This window comes from Piliocolobus tephrosceles, unplaced genomic scaffold (assembly GCF_002776525.5).
Source record: "Piliocolobus tephrosceles isolate RC106 unplaced genomic scaffold, ASM277652v3 unscaffolded_1252, whole genome shotgun sequence".
In the NCBI taxonomy this organism is placed as follows: Eukaryota; Metazoa; Chordata; class Mammalia; order Primates; family Cercopithecidae; genus Piliocolobus; species Piliocolobus tephrosceles.
In genome coordinates, this window is record NW_022293777.1 from 1 (window position 1) to 9,302 (window position 9,302).

At 48.6% G+C, this 9,302-nt stretch overlaps 1 pseudogene; it reads right to left on the reverse strand.

The window, feature by feature from the left end:
• Positions 1–7,556: 7,556 nt before the first annotated feature.
• LOC113220452 lies at positions 7,557–9,246 on the reverse strand (annotated as a pseudogene).
• Between the last annotated feature and the right edge of the window lie 56 nt (positions 9,247–9,302).

Sequence of the window (9,302 nt, forward strand, 5' to 3'; positions counted from 1 at the left end):
GACTGACAGCACTGGGAATCTGTACTCAATCCATAAGCTGTTTACATGATTCTAAAATTTCCAAGTATTTCTTCTGTGACTTGATTGTCACAACTCTTATTCTGTTCACACATACTCCCTCCCACACAGCAGTACTATTGCTAGAACTGAACTATTCAAAGATGCAACAGCAAAGTAGAAACTCCCATCTTATTAGAGAATCCAGGCAGTAAGATGAGCTGCTAGGCGTTACCTTTTAACTTCACTTTGTACATTTCTAGTATCTGTCATACTGAAGTCCTACCTGATGTGCATAAGGGACTTAGTATTATCTGTCCTGAGACTAATTATTCTTAAAAACGCCTGCTCGCAAAGTTCCATCTTTGTTTGTATTAGTAACTTATATTTTGAAAGGGATTCCACTAACCCAAGTAATAAGAATGATTCACTGCATCTAAATGGCTTATGCAATATCTTTGCCAAAACTTTTTCTGCTGAGGGTCTATTATTTTGTGTCACTGCAGTGGTGCTCAGGGAACCAGACACCAAAACACAGTCTGAACACTAAGTGTTCAATGAGTTTCCCTGGTACACAGTATTTTACACTTGCTGTCACCTGTTAACTGGGGAGTTGAGCCCATTCCATGTGATTACACCAAGACAGAGTAGGCTCATTAAATTTAATTAAATAGTAAATAAAACCAATCATTAATATTTGACAATACTAATATGACAATTTAAAAAATTTCTATTGCACAATGTCAAGGTAGAAAGGAATAAGCGGAAATATGACACATGTCTTTTAAAATGACATTAATGTCACCACTTCCAGATGCTATTCCTATGAAATCACATAAATTCCCAAATCAGGTTGTTTTAAGGCAGGAAAAATTACTTTTTCATGTGTAGTAAAAATGACAAGTGTCTAATGCTTTTTAGTCATCTAAAAAAAGAGTGATGGCTTGTCTAACATATTTCTAAGATTTTCAAACGAAAATACTCAGGACAGCACAGTATTAGCAGAGAGATGAGCAAGCAGACCAAGGGGAAGAAAAGTCTTAATGACCCAGCATTTATATGGAAAGTTGATGAATGATAGAGTAGGCACTGTAGAATAGAAAAAGAAATCACATGCACTTTAAAGTATGAGGCAAACCAGGCTGGCATCTGCTTGGGAAAATGCATTGCATTCTTCTCTATTCCATGATTCATAATCAACTTATTATATATTCAAATGTGAAAGACAAAGCCAGAACACTTTCAGAAGTCACAGGAAGATTTTTTTTAATGAAGGTTTAGGCAGATTTTCTTTTATGTAAGAAAACAGTGATAAAGGAACAGACAAACTCAAACATATTAAAATTCAGGGAATAAAAAGAAAATAGAGTGGGCCGGGCATGGTGGCTCACACCTGAAATCCCAGAACCTTGGGAGGCTGAGGCGGGCAATCACCTGATGTCAGGAGGTTGAGACCAGCCTGGCCAACATGGCAAAACCCCGCCTTTTTGCTGTTTGTTTGTCTGTCTGTTTTTTGAGACGGAGTCTTGCATTGTCGCTTGGGATGGGGTGCAGAGGCAAGATCTTGGCTCACTGCAACCTCCACCTCCTGGGTTCAAGCAATTCTTTTGCCTCAGCCTCCCGAGTAGCTGGGATTATAGGTGACTGCCACCAGGCTCAGCTAATTTGTTTGTATTTGTGGTAGAGACAGTTTTTCACCATGTTGGCCAGGCTGCTCTGGAACTCCTGACCTCGTGATCCGCCCACCTTGGCCTCCCAAAGTGCTGGGATTACAGGCATGAGCCACCGTGCCAGGCCTAAAACCCCGTGTTTACTGAAAATACAAAAATTAGCTGGGTGTGATGGTGGGTGCCTATAATCCCAGTACCTCGGAAGGCTGACACAGGAGAATCACTTGAACCCCGGAGGCAGAGGTTGCGGTAAGCAGAGATGGAGCCACTGCATTCCAGCCAGGCTACAGAGCAAGTGTCTCCAAAAAAATATAAAACAACACCAAAAAACCCCTCAGATATTCAGAGAAGAGGATACAGATGTGTCCACTGTCATAAATTCTTCACCATGCTACAAGACGGGAGCTGACATTTTGGTGAATCTTTGTAAATCATCAATTTATCTATCATACTTTTATTTCACCAGTAGCATTGACAAAGCTAAGTCCTACAATTCCATTTGAAATTACTCTTGAAAAGAACAGACTTTTAAAACTTACTACACTCACTCTGGGGAAGAAATAAATACAAATTTTTAGCAAATATAATACATCTTTTTACCTTGCCTCTTTGGAAATAGTATATTTATCTTTCAAGCTGTACTGATAAAATGTATCTTACAGTCAATGAAAAACTGAAACACAAATAAGCAGACAAGCTTTTTCAAGGTAACAAACTCAGGGAGAGGCAGTGCAGACTCCAACACAGACCTTTCTAAGTGTCACGGCAGGCCAGTCTATCCCTCGGGACACCCATCCTGTTCAGTAAAGTACTCAGTGACCACCTAGGAGGCACTGGCACTGCTCTTTGTCCTTCTGTGCGCCTTAAGTGCATTTTCATATTCTGGTTCTTGCACATCCTCTCTGGGATGGGTTTTCCTTGTCCTTTGGGACAGTTTTTCTCTCTTCACAAGTCGGAGACAATCTAGAGAACAGAAATCATTTCTGCCTTTTCCTCTCAATATCAGCATCCCATTGGCAGACCATCAATGTGTCTCCGAGGAACGAAAACTCCGGCTGGAGGAACAGTTTTAATGACCTAGCTTTAATGACATTACGTTGTATTGTCCATTGATTTTAATGTCCTAAAATTTTAATAACCCTAAGGGGTCATCATTTTAGATGAAACTATACCAGAAGATTCCTCTATGGCCAAGAGCATCCAGCTGCTCCCTGAGCGACTCTACCCCCTACCTCAGGCTGTCCTCGGCGATGAGATGACCCAGGGGCTGATACTCACTAGACCCTCCAATAGACATGGCCACAGTGGGTATCCTGGGACATCCCCAGACAGTTCTAAAATGCCAGGACTAGGAAAAGACAGGAGGGTGGTTGAGGACACAACACCCTGTAAACTTTTCACGGGAGGACCTCAACCTAAAGATATTTTGGTAATATGTACACTTAGGAAAGATTAAGAGAGGCACAAAGATTTTTTTTACAGTAGAGTGTCAGATGATTTATTCACCACTTTCCTCTCATGTAAAATGCTTGCAAACAGAAAAATATTTTGGACAAGGTGGCTCATGCCTGTATTCCCAGCACTTTAGGAGGCTGAGGCGGGCTATCAATTAAGGTCAGGAGTTCAAAACCAACCTAGCCAACATGGCAAAACCCTATCTCTACTAAAAATACAAAAATTAGCTGGACGTGGCGGTGGGCACCTATAAGCCCAGCTACTTGGGAGGCTGAGGCAGGAGAATCGCTTCAATCCGGGAGTCAGAGGTTGCAGTGATCTGAGACTGTGCCATTGCACTCCAGCCTGGGTGACAGGGCGAGACTCCATCTCAAAAAAAAAATTTGTACATATATATATTTATATAATATACATTTAAAATTATTACATGTAGATAGTATTTGAAGTCATGGTACTGACTGTACATAGAAACGAGAAGTCAAGGAAAGTTTTTATTTTTATATTTATATATAATTATATAAAATTAATATACATAATTATAATATATAAATATATCCTATAGGCTGGACACAGTGGCTTACACCTGTAATCCCAGCAATTTGGGAGGCTGAGGTGGGCAGATCACCTTATGTCAGGAGTTCGAGACTAGCCTGACCAACATGGAGAAACCCCATCTCTACTAAAGATACAAAAATTAGCCAGGCGTGGTGGTGCGTGCCTGTAATCCCAGCTACTCAGGAGACTGAGGCAGGAAAATCACTTGAACCCCAGAGGTGGAGGTTGCGGTGAGCCCAGATTGCATCATTGCACTCCAGCCTAGGCAACAAGAGTTAAACTCTATCTCAAAATAAATAAATAAATAAATAAATAAAAAAACAAGAAATATATATTTGTCTAAATATATAATTATAATACATAAATGTACATATAAATATACATTTATTATAAATTTATTAATATATGAAATATGTTTATTTCTGAGACAGGATCTGGCTCCGTCACCCAGGCTGGAGTGCAGTGGGACTATCATAGCTCATTGGAGCCTTGAACAGACGGCTCAAGCGATCCTCCCACCTCAGCCTCCTCAGTGGCTAGGATTGCACGCACACAACACCATGCCTAGCTAATTTTAACATTTTTTTGTGGAGACAGGGTCTTCCTTTTTAGCCTATGCTGGTCTTGAACTCCTGGGCTCAAGTAATCTTTCTGCCTCAGGCTTCCAATGTGTTAGATGTGGGCCACTGCATCTGGTCTAATGCATTTTTTAATTTGCGTGTTTATATTATTTAATATTTTTAAGTACTGAATATGTTGAGAAATCAACTTGCAGAATTCCCGAACAATGGACGGTCAGCTCTCATATCCTGGTTCATATTGCCCCAGCACACCACGGCTAGAAACCTTTCAGCCAACTTCCACTTATGTCTCCCAGGGCAGGACAATGTCACTTGGCCAATTCCCAAGAGGGACTCCGGAAAGGCAAGAAACTATTCTGTTCTTTATAATGGAACCTGACCAGGGAGAAGGCAGCTGGGAGGATCAGCTGGGCCCTCCAACCAGCAGCGTCCACCATCGACCAACTGCCCTAGAGCTACACCGTGCTGGGCATTTGGGGCACTGTTATGACCAAGAGTTTCCATTTTTCTTCGCATGGGACCTTCATGCTAGTGGCAAGAGACAATTTTTTTTTTTTTTTTTTTTTTGAGACAGAGTTTTGTTCTTGTCACTCAGGCTGGAGTTCAATGGTGTAATCTCAGCTCACTGCAACCTCTGCCTCCTGGATTCAAGCAGTTCTACTGCCTCAGCCTTCCGAGTAGCTGGGATTACAGGTATGCACCACCACATCTAGCTAATTTTTGTATTTTTAGTAGAGATGGGGTTTCACCATGTTGGCCAGGCTGGTCTCGAACTCCTGAGCCACTGCACCCAGTCAAGAGGGAGATTTTAAATCCATCAGCATAATTGTGATGAATGCCAGAAAGAAGAATGTATGTGATGGGGAGGGGACCTAAGTTATTGTCTCATATTTTAACACTTTCATAGGCAATAACTAAAAACTTAGAAGCTTAAAACAACACACACCTTTAAGCCAATTTTGACAAGCTAGGAGTTGAGCACATTTTAGTGGGTCCAGTGTTTGGGATCTCACGCTAAGCAGTTGGGCTGCTTCCTCATCTGAGGCTCCACCAGGGCAGAATCCATTTCCAGGTCTGCCGAGGTTATTGACAGAATTCATTTCCTCGGACCCACTTGGCAAGGGCCCAGCTTTTTGCTTCCTTGCCTATGGGGACCCTCCAAAGGTCCTTTCTCAGCACAGCATCTCCCTCCTGCAGCGTCTGCTTTCTCTCTAGTGTGCGAAGGTGATGCACTGTGACAGTTACATCCCATTGCTTTTGCCAGGCTCTATGGGTTAGAAGCCAGTCACCGGTTTTGCTCGTACCCAAGGTCAGGAAGTCTATGCAAGGGCATAGGTTATTGGGGGGTTCAGTCACTTTAGGGTGTGGCTGCCACCACAGAACTTGGTGAGAATTTAAGGGTTGGTAGGAGCTGGCCAGGTACAGGGGTGAGGGTGTGTCAGGCAGGGCTGAGGGCATGGAGGAGGATGCAGAGGTCTGCACCCTGGAATGTCTTTTCACTTCCTGAGATTTTGTTCTCCTGATCCCTGAGTACATCCCAGAACACGGTGGGGCCCTAGCAGGGGAGAAGTAGGGAAGCCTGTGTTGTTCATGTGGGGACCTCATTAGGCAAATCAGATTAGGGGCCAGGCTTTCAGTGGTGGGTGTGAGCATGGGAGTGATGAATGTGCAGGTGTGTGTGGGAAGAGCGATGGGGATGGGGTCAGCCCCAGCCACCATAAAGGCCTTAACTGTGCATCCACCAATCCCAGCAGCCTCCCTGAGTGAGTGATTTCAGGGTTCAGGTCCTGTTTTGCACATGGAATTGAATCAGAGTGGGACACTGCCTTGCCTTAGAGAGGTCACACTTCATCTTCTTTTTTTGTTTGTTTGTTTGGTTTTTAATTTGCAACAGAGTCTCACTCTGTTGCCCAGCCTGGAATGCAGTGGTGTGACCGTGGCTGACTGCAACCACTGCCTCCCAGGTTCAAGCAATTTTCCTGCCTCTGCCTCCTGGGTAGGGTAGCTGGGATGATAGGCAAGCATTACCATGCCTGGCTAATTGTTGTATTTCAGTTTCACCATATTTACCAGGCTGCTCCCAGTCTCCTGGCCTCAAGAGATCTGCCTGCCTCAGCCTTCCAAAGGGCTGTGACTACAGACGTTAGCCACCACACCGGGCGAGAGGTCACACTTCATGCCAAGTGGGTGGCAGCCACTCAGACAGCACCCCAGCTGGCACTGGGAGTGAGGGTTGCTCAGCGTCCTAGGAAGGCAGAGGGCTGCATGAGAGGTTCAAGGAGGAAGGACTGGAGGAGGATTTGAGATTTTCACCTCTGCATTTGGGTGGATGGAGGGGCTGTTTACAGAGAATCACAAGAATATGGATGAGCAAGTTAGGGCACTAACAAAGCACTCTGTTTTGGCCCACGGAAAATTTGAGATGCTTCCCTGTGTCCAACTGGGGCTTTGGGAAAGGTGAGGGCTGGGCATCTGACTGGGATGGATGTCTCTGGCAGGCAGCAGAGCATGTGGATAGTTTGTGAAGCCCGGAAGGGCATGAGATTTCCTGTTGCAGTGCCCACTGCAAATGGAAGGGCATTTGGCCTGAGCCCAGACATATACAAGTTGGGCAGAGAAGGGGGTGGGTCCCCGGTACCCACAGAGGAGCAGCTATGGAGGTACAGGAAAACCAAGGGTGTGGAGTCACATGATGCAGGAAGCTCAAAGAAGATGAGGAAAGAGGTTTTAAAGACGATCAGGGCTGGGGACAGTGGTTCATGCCTGTAATCCCAACACTTTGGGAGGCTGAGACGAAAGGATAGCTTGAGGCCAGGAGTTTGAGATCAGCCTGGGCAATATAGTTAGACCTCATTTCTATAAATAAATGAATACGATTGGTACTTGGCATTTCAGGCGAGGAAAAGCAAACACATGAAAGCTCTGAGGCAGGAAAGGGAAGTGATTAGTTCTCGCTCCTGGTTCCTTTATCAGACCTTAAAGAGATGCAGAGACATTTCAGGTACTCCTTGGCCGAGCTCCTTCAGGGAAGGCCTAAGTTCGCTTCTACTTCCCAGCTATTATTATTATTATTATTATTATTTTGGAGACAGAGTCTCACTCTGTCGCCCAGGCTGGAGCGCATGCAATGGCACCATCTCAGCTCACTGTAACCTCCTCCTCCTGGGTTCAAACGATTCTCCTGCCTCAGCCTTCCCAGTAGCTGGGACCACAGGTACGCGCGACCACGATTGGCTAAGTTTTTGTATTTTTAGCAGAGATGGGGTTTCATCTTTTTGGCCAGGCTGGTTTCAAACTCCTGGCCTCAAGTGATCCACCTGCTTTGGCCCCACAAAGTGCTGGGATTACAGGCGCGAGCCACCGCGCCCGGCCCTACTTCACTCCTAACGCCCATCATACGTGCTTCCAAATGTTTGCTGAATGACAAGGTAAAGGAGTGAATGGGACTACGTGACTTCGGGCAGCAGGCAATCCTATTCCTTGGACCTCAGTTTCACTTTTTGTAAAGCAAGCCTGTCTCTCACTCTCTGGCCTAAAAGTCTGAGTTCTGGGCTTGAGATGAGCATGTCCTGTAGAGCAGACTCCAGGTGAACGTTGAGCTGCGTCTTCTAGGAGGCCAGGATCTGGCCAGCTTTTGGCTTCGGTCCTCTCTCGAGACTCCGCGTGCCCAGTCCCAGCGCCGCCTCTCTCCGCCGTGCCCAGTCCCAGACCCAACCTTTCTATTACCTAAGGCCCCGCCCTCTCTGCACAGCTCGCTGCCCATTGGCCGGGGGGCGGGACCTGGGCGCCTGGCTCCGCTGGGGGCGGGGCGGCAGGCGGCGGGCGGCGGGCGGCGGGCGGGGCCCTCTACACCTGCGTGATGTGTGGCCCGGCCTCAGCCCAGCGCCAGCTGCAGCTCCTTGATCCGAGCCGGATCCTGAGCGGGGAACACGGGCGGAAGTGGTAGCGGCGGCGGCGGCCCCGCCCAGGGGCTCCCTTGTTGAGGCTGCCGCGTCTCTGTCGGCTGCTCAGCTGCGCTCTAGTCCTCCCAGGCCCCGCGGCGAGGAGCTAGCGCTGGGAGGCGGCGGCCCAAGGTGAGACTGGGCGACGGGCGACGGGGTCTCCGGACCGGGCGGGGGTCTCTGCGCCGGGCGTGGCGGCTCCGAGCTGGGCTCCGCAGGGTCCGGGGTCGGGATCCCGGGTCCTGCGCCTGGGCTTTGTCTCCGCCTCGGGTGACACCGGGGGCTTCGCGTCTGCTGCGATACCGCGTGGGCCAGCGCGGGGGTCCCGGGCGCCCTGCGGGTGCGGGCCGGTCCCCACTGCTCCCCGGCTCCCCGCGTCTGCCGCGGAGGGGACTGCATGGACCCGGGCGCTGGCTTCTGCCCGGTCCTCCGCGGCCTGGCTGGTCCCCGCGTGCGGCGGAGTGGGCCCTGCATGGACCCTCTCATGGAAGGGGGTCCGGGTCACCGTGTGTGGAGACTCCAACGTCGTCCCCGCCCTCCCTCGCAGTGAGACTGCTTCGCCAGACTCACCGAGGAGACTGCGCGGACCCTCAGACTAGGGAGTCCGTAACTATTGGTGGGGGCTCTTTCCTGGCCCCGCTTGATGGCTTCCTGAGTGTTTTGTCACTTATCTAGGTGGCTGCGTGGACCTGCGCGCGTGGGTCCTGGCTGCCCTGCTAGTGGGGCTGTGCGCCGGCCCGTGACTCGTCTGGGTCGACCCCGCTTGGGATGCGCGTGCAGGGGGTGTCTGTGCGCGGTTGCTGGGGGCGCACTGCCCCCGCCCCGTGATTTATCCTCTCACTTGCTGGGCGGGAGAAAGCGAAAGGCGCGGGCCCAGAGCTGTCCCGCAGCGGCCTCACCGACCTCTGCCCAGGCCGGCGGGTCCCGGGGGGGGGCGAGGGGTTGTCACCGCGCGTCCCACAGCCGCACTTTCTGCTCTGGCCTTCGGCTGGGCTCTGATTGGTGGGAGTAGGGCCCTTCTCCCTGGCGCTTCTTGATTTCTTCCATTAGTAATGGGAAAAAAAAAATCTGGAAAGCCAGATTGAACTTTGTAGCTCTCAGCG